This window comes from Trichechus manatus, unplaced genomic scaffold (assembly GCF_000243295.1).
Source record: "Trichechus manatus latirostris isolate Lorelei unplaced genomic scaffold, TriManLat1.0 scaffold00002, whole genome shotgun sequence".
Classification (NCBI taxonomy): Eukaryota; Metazoa; Chordata; class Mammalia; order Sirenia; family Trichechidae; genus Trichechus; species Trichechus manatus.
Window position 1 is genome coordinate 18,369,175 of NW_004443938.1, and position 12,510 is coordinate 18,381,684.

A 12,510-nucleotide genomic window follows, 5' to 3' on the forward strand; every position below is an offset into this window, starting at 1 on the left:
ATCTCCAGTGTCAAAAGAAAAACAGCAAGGAATCCTTTGACGGCCCTAAAGAAATGTTACCTGAGTTTTCAGCTGCTACCGTGGATGTCATGAAGTTAAAATTGCACCTTAGTATTTAGATATGTCAGCAAGACTGAAAGCATTGTCTTCAGGCAGGGAAAAAGTACTCAAGTTGAACAGTCACATACCTTGTAAAATTTTTACATGGTGCTGATCTATGTGGGTGAGAAAGAGAAGAATTATGCCATTTTTAAGAGAAAATATACAAAAAGTGAGTCTAGTAATGTTATGGATTGAATTGTGTCCCAAAAAATATGTGTGGTAAACCCTAACCCCTATACTTGTGGACCCCACACGTCTGTCAGGTTGTTGTACTGTGGTGGCTTGCATCTTGCAGTGATACTGGAAGCTATGCCACTGGTATTTCAGATACCAGCAGGGTCACCCATGATGCACAGATTTCAGCTGAGCTTCCAGACTAAGACAGACTAGGAAGAAGGAATGGCGGTCTACTTCTGAAAAAATTAGCCAGTTAAAACCTATGAATAGCAGAGGAACATTGTCTGATATAGTGCCAGAAGATGAGCCCCTCAAGTTGGAAGGCACTCAAAATACGACTGGGGAAGAGCGGCCTCCTTAGAGTAGAGTCGACCTTAATGACCTGGATGGAGTCAAGCTTTAGGGACCTTCATTTGCTAATGTGGCACCAATCAAAATGAGAAGAACCAGCAGCAAATAGCCATTAATAATTGGAACATGGAATGTACAAAGTATGAATCTAGGAAAATTAGAAATTGTCAAAAATGAAATGGAATGCATAAACATCGATATCCTAGGCATTAGTGAGCTGAAATGGACTGGTATTGGCCAATTTGAATCAGACGATCATGTGGTATACTATACCAGGAATAACAACTTGAAGAGGTATTGTGTTGCATTCATTGTCAAAAAGAACATTTCAAGATCTATCTTGAAGTATAACGCTATCAGTTTTAGAGAAATACCATACACCTACAAGGAACACCAGTTCATATGACTATTATTCAAATTTACGCACCAACCACTAATGCCAAAGATGAGGAAATTGAAGATTTTTACCAACTTCTGCAGTCTGAAATTGATCAAACATGCCGTCAAGATGCATTGATAATTACTGGTGATTGGAATACAAAAGTTGGAAACAAACAAGAAGGATCAGTAGTTGGAAAATATGGCCTTGGTGATAGAAATGATGCTGGATCGTGTGATAGACTTCTGCAAGACCAACGTCTTCTTCATTGTAAATACATTTTTTTATCAACATAAATGGCGACTATATATGTGGACCTCACCAGATGGAGTACACAGGAATCAAATCGACTACATCTGTGGAAAGAGACAATGGAAAAGTTCAATATTATCAGTTAGAACAAGGCCAGGGGCTGACTGGGGAACAGATCATAAATTGCTCATATGCAAGTTCAACTTGAAGCTGAATAAAATTACAACAAGTCCACGAGAGCCAAAGTATGACCTTAAGTATACTCCACCTGATTTTATAGACCATCTCAAGAATGGATTTGACTCATTGAACACTAGTGACCAAAGACCAGACGAATTGTGGAACGACATCAAGGACATCATACATAAAGCAAGAGGTCAACAATAAGACAAGAAAGAAAATACCAAAATGGATGTCAGAAGAGACTCTGAAACCTGCTCTTGACTGTAGAGTAGCTAAAGTGAAAGGAAGAAATGGTGAAGTTAAAGAGCTGAACAGAAGGTTTCAAAGGGCGGCTTGAGAAGACAAAGTAAAGCGTTATAATGAAATGTGCAGAGACCTAGAGTTAAAAAATCAAAAAGGAAGAACACTGTCAGCATTTATCAAGCTCTAAGAACTGAAGAAAAAAATTCAAGCCTTGAGTTGCAATACTGAAGGATTCTATGGGGAAAGTATTAAACAACGCAAGAAGCATCAAAAGAAGATGGAAGGAGTACACAGAGTCAGTGTACCAAAAAGAATTGGTCAACATTTAGCCACTTCAGGAGGTAGCATATGATCAAGAACTGATGGTACCAAAGGCAGAAGTCCGTGCTGCACTGAAAGCATTAGCGAAAAACAAGGCTCCAGGAATTGACAGAATATCAGTTGAGATGTTTCAGCAAACGGATGCAGCGCTGGAAGTGCTAACTCATCTATGTCAAGAAATTTGGAAGACGGCTACCTAGGCAACTGATTGGAAGAGATCCGTATTTGTGCCCATTCCAAAGAAAGGGGATCCAACAGAATATGGAAATTATTGAACAGTATCATTAATATCAGAGCCCTGGTGGCTCAATGGTTAAGAGCTGGGCTGCTAACCAAAAGGTCAACAGTTCAAATCCAATAGCCGCTCACTGGAAACCCTCTCGGTCAGTTCCACTCTGTCCTGCAGGGTTGTTATGAGCCGGAACCTACTCGATGACACATAAAAACAACATCAGTAACATCACACACAGGTAAAATATTGCTGAAGATCATTCAAAAGCGGCTGCAGCAGTACATTCACAGGGAACTGCCCAAAATTCAAGCCAGATTCAGAAGAGGGTGTGGAATGAGGGATATTATTACTAATATCACATGGATCATGGCTGAAAGCAGAGAATACCAGAAAGATATTTACCTGTGTTTTATTGACTATGCAAAGGCATTCAACTGTGTGCATCATAACAAATTATGACTAACATTGCCAAGAATAGGAATTCCAGAACACTTAATTGTGCTCATGAGGAACCTGTACGTAGACCAAGAGGCAGCCATTTGAACAGAACAAGGGAATACTGCCTGGTTTACAGTCAGGAAAGGTGTGCATCAGGGTTGTATCCTTTCACCATACTTATTCAATCTGTATGCTGAGCGAATAACCCAAAAAGATGGACTATATGATGAAGAAAGCAGCATCAAGATTGGAAGAAGACTCATTAACAACCTGAGATATGCAGATGACACAAACTTACTTGCTGAAATTGAAGAGGACTTGAAGTACTTACTGAGGAAGATCAAAGACCACAACCTTCGGTATGGCTTATACCTCAACATAAAGAAAACAGAAATCCTCACAACTGGACCAATTAGCAACATCAAAATAACCGAGAAAATTTTTAAGTTCTCAAGGATTTCATTTTACTTAGATCCACAATCAACACCCATGGAAGCAGCAGTCAGGAAGTCAAAAGACGCATTGCTGGGCAAATCTGCTGCAAAAGACTTCTTTAAAGTGTTGAAAACGAAAGATGTCACTTTAAGGATTAAGGTGCACCTGACCCAATACATGGTGTTTTTCAGTCACCTCATATGCATGCAAAAGCTGGACGATGAATAGGGAAGACCGAAGAAGAATTGATGCCTTTGAGTTGTGGTGTTGGGGAAGAATACTGAATATACCATGGACTGCCAAAAGAATGAACAAATCTGTCTTGGAAGAAGTACAACCAGAATGCTCCTTAGAAGCAAGGATGGTGAGACTATGTCTCATATACTTTGGACATATTATCAGGAGGGACCAGTCCCTGGAGAAGGACATCATGCTTAGTAAAGTAGAGGGTCAGCCAAAAAGAGGAAGACCCTTGACGAACTGGATCGACACAATGGCTGCAAAAGTGGGGTGGGCTCAAGCATAACAATGATTTTGAGGATGGCACTGGACTGGGCAGTGTGTCCTTCTGTTGCACGTAGAGTCGTTATGAGTCAACCAACTCAAAGGCACCTAACAACAGTAACAACATTTGTATTCGAATGTTTATATTTAAGTTACAAATTTAAAGATTCAAAATTTTTTATCTTTGCATAATATGTAATTATGGAGAAACTACCTCAACAAGCATTAGTGAAAATGTTTTTTAAAAAATATTGATAGAATCATCTTAGGCAAAGGGAAGGACAGCAGACACTACAGGGGAAGTCAGCACAACTGGACTAAACCAAAGCTAAGAAGTTTCCTGAATAAAATCAAATACTTTGAGAGACAGAGTAGCAGGGGTAGGGGTCTGGGGACCATGCTTTCAGTGACATCTAGGTCAATTGGCATAACAAAGCTTATTAAGAAAATGTTCTGCATCCTACTTTGGTGAGTGGCGTCTGAGGTCTTTAAAGCTTGTAAGCGGCCATCTAAGATGCATTAGTCGGTCCCAGCCACCTGGAGTAAAGGAGAATGAAGAACACCAAAGACACAAGGTAAATATTAGTCCAAGAGACAGAAAGGGCCTCATAAACCAGGGAATTCATCAGCCTGAGACCAGAAGAACTAGATGGTGCCCAGCTACCACCAATGACCTCCCTGACAGGGAACACAACAAAGTCTGTGATGGAGCAACAGAAAGGTGGGGTGCAGAACTCAAATTCTAGCAATAAGACCAGACTTAATGGTCTGACTGAGACTGGAGAAACCCCAGAAAGCACGGCCCCCAGACTCTCTGTCATCCCAGAACTAAAACAATTCCCCAGGCCAACTCTTCAGACAAAGATTGGACTGGACTGTGGGACATAAAGTGATACTCATGAAGAGTGTGCCTCTTAGTCAAGTAGATACAAGAGACCAAAGGGGCAGCTTCTGTCCAGAGGTAAGATGGGAAGGCAGAGAGGGTTAGGAGCTGGTTGAATGGACATGGGGAATCGGGTGGAAAGGAGGAGTGTGCTGTCACAGAATGGGGTGAGCAATTAGGGCCACATAACAATGTATGTATAAAGTTTTGTATGGGAGACTAACTTGAAATGTAAATTTTGTTTAAACTATAAAAATAAAAACAATTAAATATATTGATAGATTTATACTTGGCAAAATCATGTGAGAGTTCTCCAAATTAGCCTTTTTTTTTTTAATGTTCAAAGATGGAATGTAGTAATCTCACTACACCAGTGGAACACATTTTAGAATCAGCTGTGGTTTTAGATTGTATTCCTAGGCAAATAGGATTTTTTATTACATGTAGAATGTAAATATCATTTTACATGAAGATTAATTCATAGATTTATTCCAGATTCATGCTGTTTCTAAATCAAACTGTGTTTTCATCATCTTTCTGGCCTGTAGAAATAGGTGATTACAATTACTAAAATTTTCTTTAAAATATGTACACCTTCTCCTCATTTATCAACTCTCTCATTATCTGACATTTCATATTTACAACAATGGTAAAAAATCTACTATCTGAGTATTTTGTACATTAATGATGTACATCTAGCAGTAACTAATCCCTAGGTGTGAGGTGAGAATAATGATGGCTTTAATGGTTAAAATATGTGTCAACTTGGCTGGGCGATGATTCTCAGTGGTTTGGCAGTTATGTAATGATGTAATTTGGCAGTTATGTAATTATATAACTTGGCAGTTACCCTCACAACTGGGCCAATAAGTGACATCATGATAAACAGAGAAAAGACTGAAGTTGTCAAAGATTTCATTTTATTTGGATCCACAGTCAACACCCATGGAAGGAGTAGTCAAGAAATCAGACAACATATTGCACTGGGAAGATCTGCCGCAAAAGACCTCTTTAAAGTGTTAAAAAGCAAAGACGTCACTTTGAGGATTAAAGTGCACCTGACCCTGAGATGTTTTCAATTGCCTTATATGCATGCGAAAGCTGGACAATGAATAAGGAAGACCAAAGAAGAAACTGACACCTTTGAATTTTGGTGTTGGCAAAGAATATTGAATGTACCATGGACTGCCAAAAGAACAAACAAATCTGTCTTGAAAGAAATACAGCCAGAATGCTCCTTAGAAGTGAGGATGGCAAGACTTCGCCTCGCATAATCTGGACATGTTATATCAGGAGGGATCAGTCCCTGGAGCAGGACATCGTGCTTGGTAAAGTAGAGGGTCAGCGAAAGAGAGGAAGACCCTCAATGAGATGTATTGGCACAGTGGCTGCAACAGTGAGCTCAAGCATAACGATTGTGACGATGGCACAGGACTGGGCAGTGTTTCTTTCTATTGTGCATAGGGTCGCTATGAGTCGGAACTGACTGGATGGCAGCTAACAACCAGTTTTGCTAACGACCTGGTCTTTGGAACCTAACCATGTTGATAAGTAAGGAGAAGGTATATAAACATTTAAATTATTTAGAATTTATAAGTTCTTTCATCCTTGCCTAATTCATTGGTTTATTATTTCTTTAGTTGTTTAACCCCATTGTTGTCAAGTCAGTTCCAGCACATGGTGACCCCATGTGTTAAAGAGTAGAACTGCTCCATGGGGTTTTCTTAGCTGTAACCTTTGTGAAAGCAGACTGATGAGCCTTTCTTCCGTAGCGCTGCTAGGTGGGTTTGAACTGCCAACGTTTAGGTTGATGGTTGTTGTTAGTTGTCGTGGAGTCAATTCTTACTCATGGTGATCCCGTGTATGCAGAGTAAAACTGCCCCTTAGGTTTTCCTAAGCCGTAATCTTTATGGAAGCAGATTGCCAGTCTTTCTCTCATGGAGCCACTAGTGGATTCGAACTGCCAACTTTTCAATTAGCAGTCAAGGGACCTTCTTTAATTGTTTAAATGGTTTTATTGTAGGCATTAACCATCAGAGGGCGGAAGTTTTTTACCTCTACCTATTTGTCTTAGTCATCTAGTGCTGCCATAACAGAAATACCACAAGTGGATTGCTTTAACGAGGAGAAATTCATTTTCTCACCGTCTAGTAGGCTAGAAGTCCAAATTCAGGGCGTCAGCTCCAGGGGAAGGCTTTCTCTCTCTGTCGGCTCTGGAGGCAAGTCCTTGTCCTCAATCTTCCCCTGGTCGAGGAGCTTCTCAGGTGCAGGCACCCCAGGTCCAAAGGACGTGCACTGCTCTCGGTGCTGCTTTCTTGGTGGTATGAAGTCCCCTGTCTCTTTACTTGCTTCTCTTTTGTATACCTCAAAAGAGATTGGCTTAAGACACTACCTAATCTTGTAGACCTCATCAATATAATTCCCACTAATCCATCTTATTACATCTTAGTGATAGAGTTTACAACACATAGGGAAATCACATCAGATGATAAAATGGTAGACAATCATACAATACTGGGAATCATGACCTAGCCAAGTTGACTGATATTTTTGGGGGACACAATTCAATCCATAACGCTATTGTAAGCCGCTCTCTAAGGCAGCTAACAACAGCTTTGTAAACCAGATTGGGACTGTCCACCAGGTAGTTCATCACCTATTTTTGCTGGCTTTACTTTTGTTTTTACTTTTTAATAGATGAGAACATGCTCAGTAATGAAGGTAATTATAATAGTTTTCCTTTTACCTAAATTGATTTGTTTCTCTGACATCAGAGTGCAGATAACATTTACAGAGAGGAATAAGGCATGATTGTTCCCCAAGCTTCACACTGTTCAATCTCCACATTACTCAGAGAAAGGGAAACAGGTCAAGGGTAAGATGATGCTGCCAAGAGAAAAATCAGCTAAAGATTATGGGGACTATACACTGATACCTGGACACGATTTATTAACACTTTATCTTTTACCTGGAAAAATGTTTTAATAACATATTTCAAAAGATTTAGCCTATACATATTAACCAGCCTGATATAAAAATTATAAAATAAACTTTTTAACACTATGCATATTTGTATTACATGTGATGTGTATTATTAAAAAAAAAAAAAGTAAAGCATCACCTTTCTCTTCCCTCTATCCATCAGCTAATATGCTAGAATTATTTGTTAAGCAGACTGTAAAATTAGGGGATAATGGGTGAGAAATCAAAAGAGATCACTAATATGGTTAATTGCTCTCAGAAAATAAGACTGTGTAATCACCTGTAGTAATTTCAGAACCACACTTTTTGTACCCATGTACCCAGATTTTCTAAATATCACCTTCCTAGATGTAGTGTAAAGCACCATACCTCCTTAAGGTGCTGTTGACAGGAGCAACATTCACAAATGAATGGCCCACTTCCTAGCTACTCACTTCAGCTACTAATCATCAAGGTAACTTACCAGTGGTACAGTTGGTTTAGATCCATAGTTTTCAGCTTTAGTAAAAATGGACTCCTTTCTGTTAGAGAAAGTCTTGCTAAGAATTCTAGAATTTCAGTAATAAAAATCTATTTTACTAATTGAATAAAATTGGCACAATTAGCACATGTCTACTTTCCCTAACCCAAAATCCTTAATAAATGCATATATGTGTGTGTATACACACCTACACACATTATTATATATATAATGTATATTACTGCTAGCATTCTTTCTCTGTAGGAATAATTAGTGTCCTCACACTATAACTTGGTAAACATTTCCACTGTAGAAAATGGTGATACTGAGTCAGCTTTTGCTTGAGCTGGACTTTTCTTGCCTTTCAAATCTACTTTTCCTCTGTAAAGAGACCATCTCCCTTCTGTTTTCACAGTTTACTCAGAAGATACTTTTCAGTAGCTCTGATTTCTGCCTTTTTTAATTCACTTGCATTCATATGTCATCTAAGCCATGTTTATCCTCATATTTACAGAAAAATTGGGGGTCATTCCTGTAGATGATGGATACCTTTACATTTTGATTCTCGCTAATTTCACTTTCAAAGTTCTAAGTTCCTTTATTGTTAACTCATGGGCTGAAGGAACATAACTTCGTTAATTACTTTAGGACAGATTTAGTCAGTTAAGCATTGGTGGACTTTTATTCTTTCATAAACTTTGACACTGATATCATCTTTATTTGCATAAAGAAAAGGTAAATAAAAGCAAAATCGATCGTAGATTATTGAACATTTTAGTGTTACTTTAGACCAATGCTGTCCAAGGTGATGATGGAAATGTTGCACTTCTACACTGTGCAATATGGTAAACATTAGCCACTTGAAATGTAGCTAGTGTGACTCAATGTTTAATAGTGCTTGATTTGAATTAATTTATATTTAAATAGTCCCATATGGCTTCTTGCTACCATATTGGACAGTTCAGAAGACTATTAAGATTGAAAGAACCATAGAATGTGTTCAGTCAAACTTCCAGGTCATGTCAGGAATTAACTTACCTAAAGCATCGAGAAACATTTAGTTACTGGTTAAGAGAACAGGTTTCCAGGCCAGAATCCTGAGTGCACATTGAGTAGTATGTTTAGTCTAGGGTAAGTTACACTATTAATCTCCCTGTGTTTCAGTTTCCTCCTTTATAGGATGTGGTTAAATAATAGTGCCTACCTCTTAGGGGGAGTCCCTGGGTGGTAGAAATGGTTAACACACTCAGCTGCTAACCAAAAGGTTGGAGATTTGAGTCTACCCAAAGATATCTTGGAAGAAAGGCCTGGCAATCTGTTTCTGAAGAATGAACCATTGAAAACTCTATGGAACACAGTTCTACTCTGATACACATGGGGTTGACATGTGTCAGAATTGACCCAATGGCAACTGGTAACCTCTAATGGTGTTTGTGACAATTAAATGATTGAATATATTCAGGGTGCTTAGAATATTGCCTGCTACCATTAAGAGTGGTAATAATAGTGCCAAAGCATTCTAAATAGAAAGAAGATAACCTGTTCTGGAAGGGACATTGCAGGAGTAGGCTTTTCTTTAAGGATTTGTAAATATCTTATCCATCAAAGCAGTTGCGGCATTGTTTTCTCCCTCTTGAAATCTTTAAAAATAATTGTCTTTGGCATAACTAGTGTGCAGCCCGATTTATAAAGAGAGAAATGGAAATCAGTGACCACTTCAGCCTGGTGACTCAGTAGTCATTTTTCTCATGCTTAGAATTAACTTGCAGATAGCCCGTCAGTTATAGAATGTTTTAAAGCACCATATCCAAGTTTGTCATTAGTTCTGAAAATCAATTCACATTGAATATGATGAATCACAGCATCCTGTCTTCCTGTATTATTTTTAGTATTGTCATTTTCTCCTGTTTGGAAAAAAAAAAAAAAACAGAATAGGATTATCAAGGTTCATTTAGTGGTTAAATCCATAAAAGAATTCTTGAAACAATTATTTTAGTAGTAGTCCGAGGAACAGCTGAAGCCCAGGAATTAGTAGGTAATTATCCTTCAAGAGTCTGTTTCTCTCAGACATATTCAGACAAAAATGGATCCCAAGAACTCTGATGCATTATCAGACAATAAAACTGACCAGGTTAAATGGACAACCCATCTCCTCCCCACTCCGTATGGAAATACGTGAACACCTCTAAATAAAGTCATGTGCATCTGCACAGTAGGAGCCTCGTGGTTATACTTACAGACTGGGTATGTGCTCTTTATTTTCAAAAGGGCAGTCCCTTGGGCACTTATTTGATATTGTTAAGGGGAAAAAAATATAAGAGTAATGAAGCAAGTGTGGATATGAAACTTCAACATAGTATTTACTAATGCCATTCATAGGTACAAAGGGAACCAGACATTTTGAGTGAGCTTTCTTTCACTTGGAGCTATGCTCCTCAAAGTGTGGTCCACCCACCAGTGCTGGTACGTGAGCTGATAGTTACTGATCAGCAGCAGACCATAAATCAGTGCACTGCTTCTCTTTTCTTTTGCAAGCCTCTTCTCTCAGTGAAGACTGATAATAAACATTTGGTAGTTCATTGTGAAGCAATGAACTAGAGTATTGCAGCCTGCCCTCTGTCTACCTATGGCATAGGTAAGGTGTCTGGCCTTGATTCTGCTGCTCATTTGCTATGTGACCTTGAAGAAATTCTCTTAACTGTTTTGTATCTTGAGCTCCTCGTCTGTACAAAGAGGATGTGGCACCTGAGAATTCCTCAGGTGTTTTTGAGATTTTATTCAAATGTATACTCTGATAGAGTTTGGGTACAGCCATGGCTGGAATAGAGGAAAGGCTAAGTAAATTACTGCAGTTAGATACTGTACTATTAAAATGATGGCTATGCATATCTTATAACATGATTATGATAAGTGAAACAAACAGTATGCCACATTGCATATACCACTTATTACAACTATGTGAAAATACATGTACAACAAAGACTGAACATAAATAAGAAAACCCAATTTTAAAAAGTGTTTCTTCGAATTGTAAAACTTTTGATGCTTGTGCATTGTTCTTTTCCTTTCTCTATTTAAATTTTTGTAACATGGGTATGTCATTTATAGATATAAGTGAATAAGTAGTATACCAAAAAAACAAAAAACAAAAAAAACAAAACCCAGCGTCGTCGAGTACATTCCAACTTATAGTGACCCTATAGGACAGGGTAGAACTGACCCATAAGGTTTCCAAGGCTCTAATCTTTACAGAAGCAGACTGCCACATCTTTCTCCTGCAGAGTGGCTGGTGGGTTCTAACTGCTGACCTTTTGGTTAGCCACCGAGTGCATAACCACTGCATCACCAGGGCTCCTTTTAAATAACATTCCAACCCATTCGAGTATTTTTTCTACATACCGCAATGGATGGAACTGCCCTGTTTTCACCATCTGAAACTTCCGATGGTGTCTATCAGTTCCTTGTTCTTGCTACAGTTAAGGCTTTTCCAGAGCAAGTATTTGCAGACTTCCAGCCATTCTGGATTCAAAGAAGCCCTCCACTGGACAGTACCTCCATGACCTTCTAATACGTTAAAGGAGGCATAACGCCTTGTAGCTAAGGCAGTTTCTACGTGTCCTTTAAATTAACTTCCCATCATCTCAGGAACGTTGAACTATAAATTATCCTATTCTCTGCTGAACATTAAATTCTCTCTCATACAACTGGATCCCTACCTATTAACATTTGCTTAAATCACTTCCATTTTTAAAAATAAAAATTCCATCCTCTGACCCTGTGGAGCCCTGGTGGTGCAGTGTTTAAGAGCTTAGGTCATAACCCAAAGGTCAGCAGTTCAAATCCACCAGCCCCTCCTTGGAAACCCTGTAGAGTTCTACTCTGTCCTGTAGGGTTTCTGTGAATTGGAATCAACTCAACGGCAATGGGCTACCAGCTTGACCCTATGTCCTTTTCCAGCTATATTCCTTATCGTTCCTTTCCCTTCATATCCAAACTTTCTGACACAGTTGTTTAAGCTAGCTGACTCCCTTTCCTCACCTCTCATTTGAGCCTCACCCTTTGCAGTCTACCACCCTATGACTACATTAAAACAGCCTGTCCTGTAGGCTTCACTGACCCCCGTGTAGTTAAATCAATAAATATCCCTGATTTCTGTATCAGTCAGATAATAGATTGAACTCTAAAATAAAACAGAAAACAGATTTGTTAAAACATTTTAAGTAGCTCAGAGATTTGTTAAGAGAGCCAGGGAATCAGGTTCAATAGCTAAACATCCAGAAGCAATGCCCAGGTGAGGTTGCTCTAGAGACAACATCACAGCCACTGCTGTTTAGCACTGATAAAGCCCCAGCTGACTGACAGAAGCTCTGCTGCTCCCATCCTTGAGTAGCCCAACCCCTCCATCGCCTTGCATGCTGGAAGACCAATTTTTCTCCAATGTGGCCATCTCTTCCCTCTTCTAAATAAGTGAAGAGTCATTCTATGAAGTTCCAGCTAGTATTTGTCACTACATTCTAGCAACTCCAAGTCACACCTGAACATTGATGCTATCACTGTTTCTATTTCAC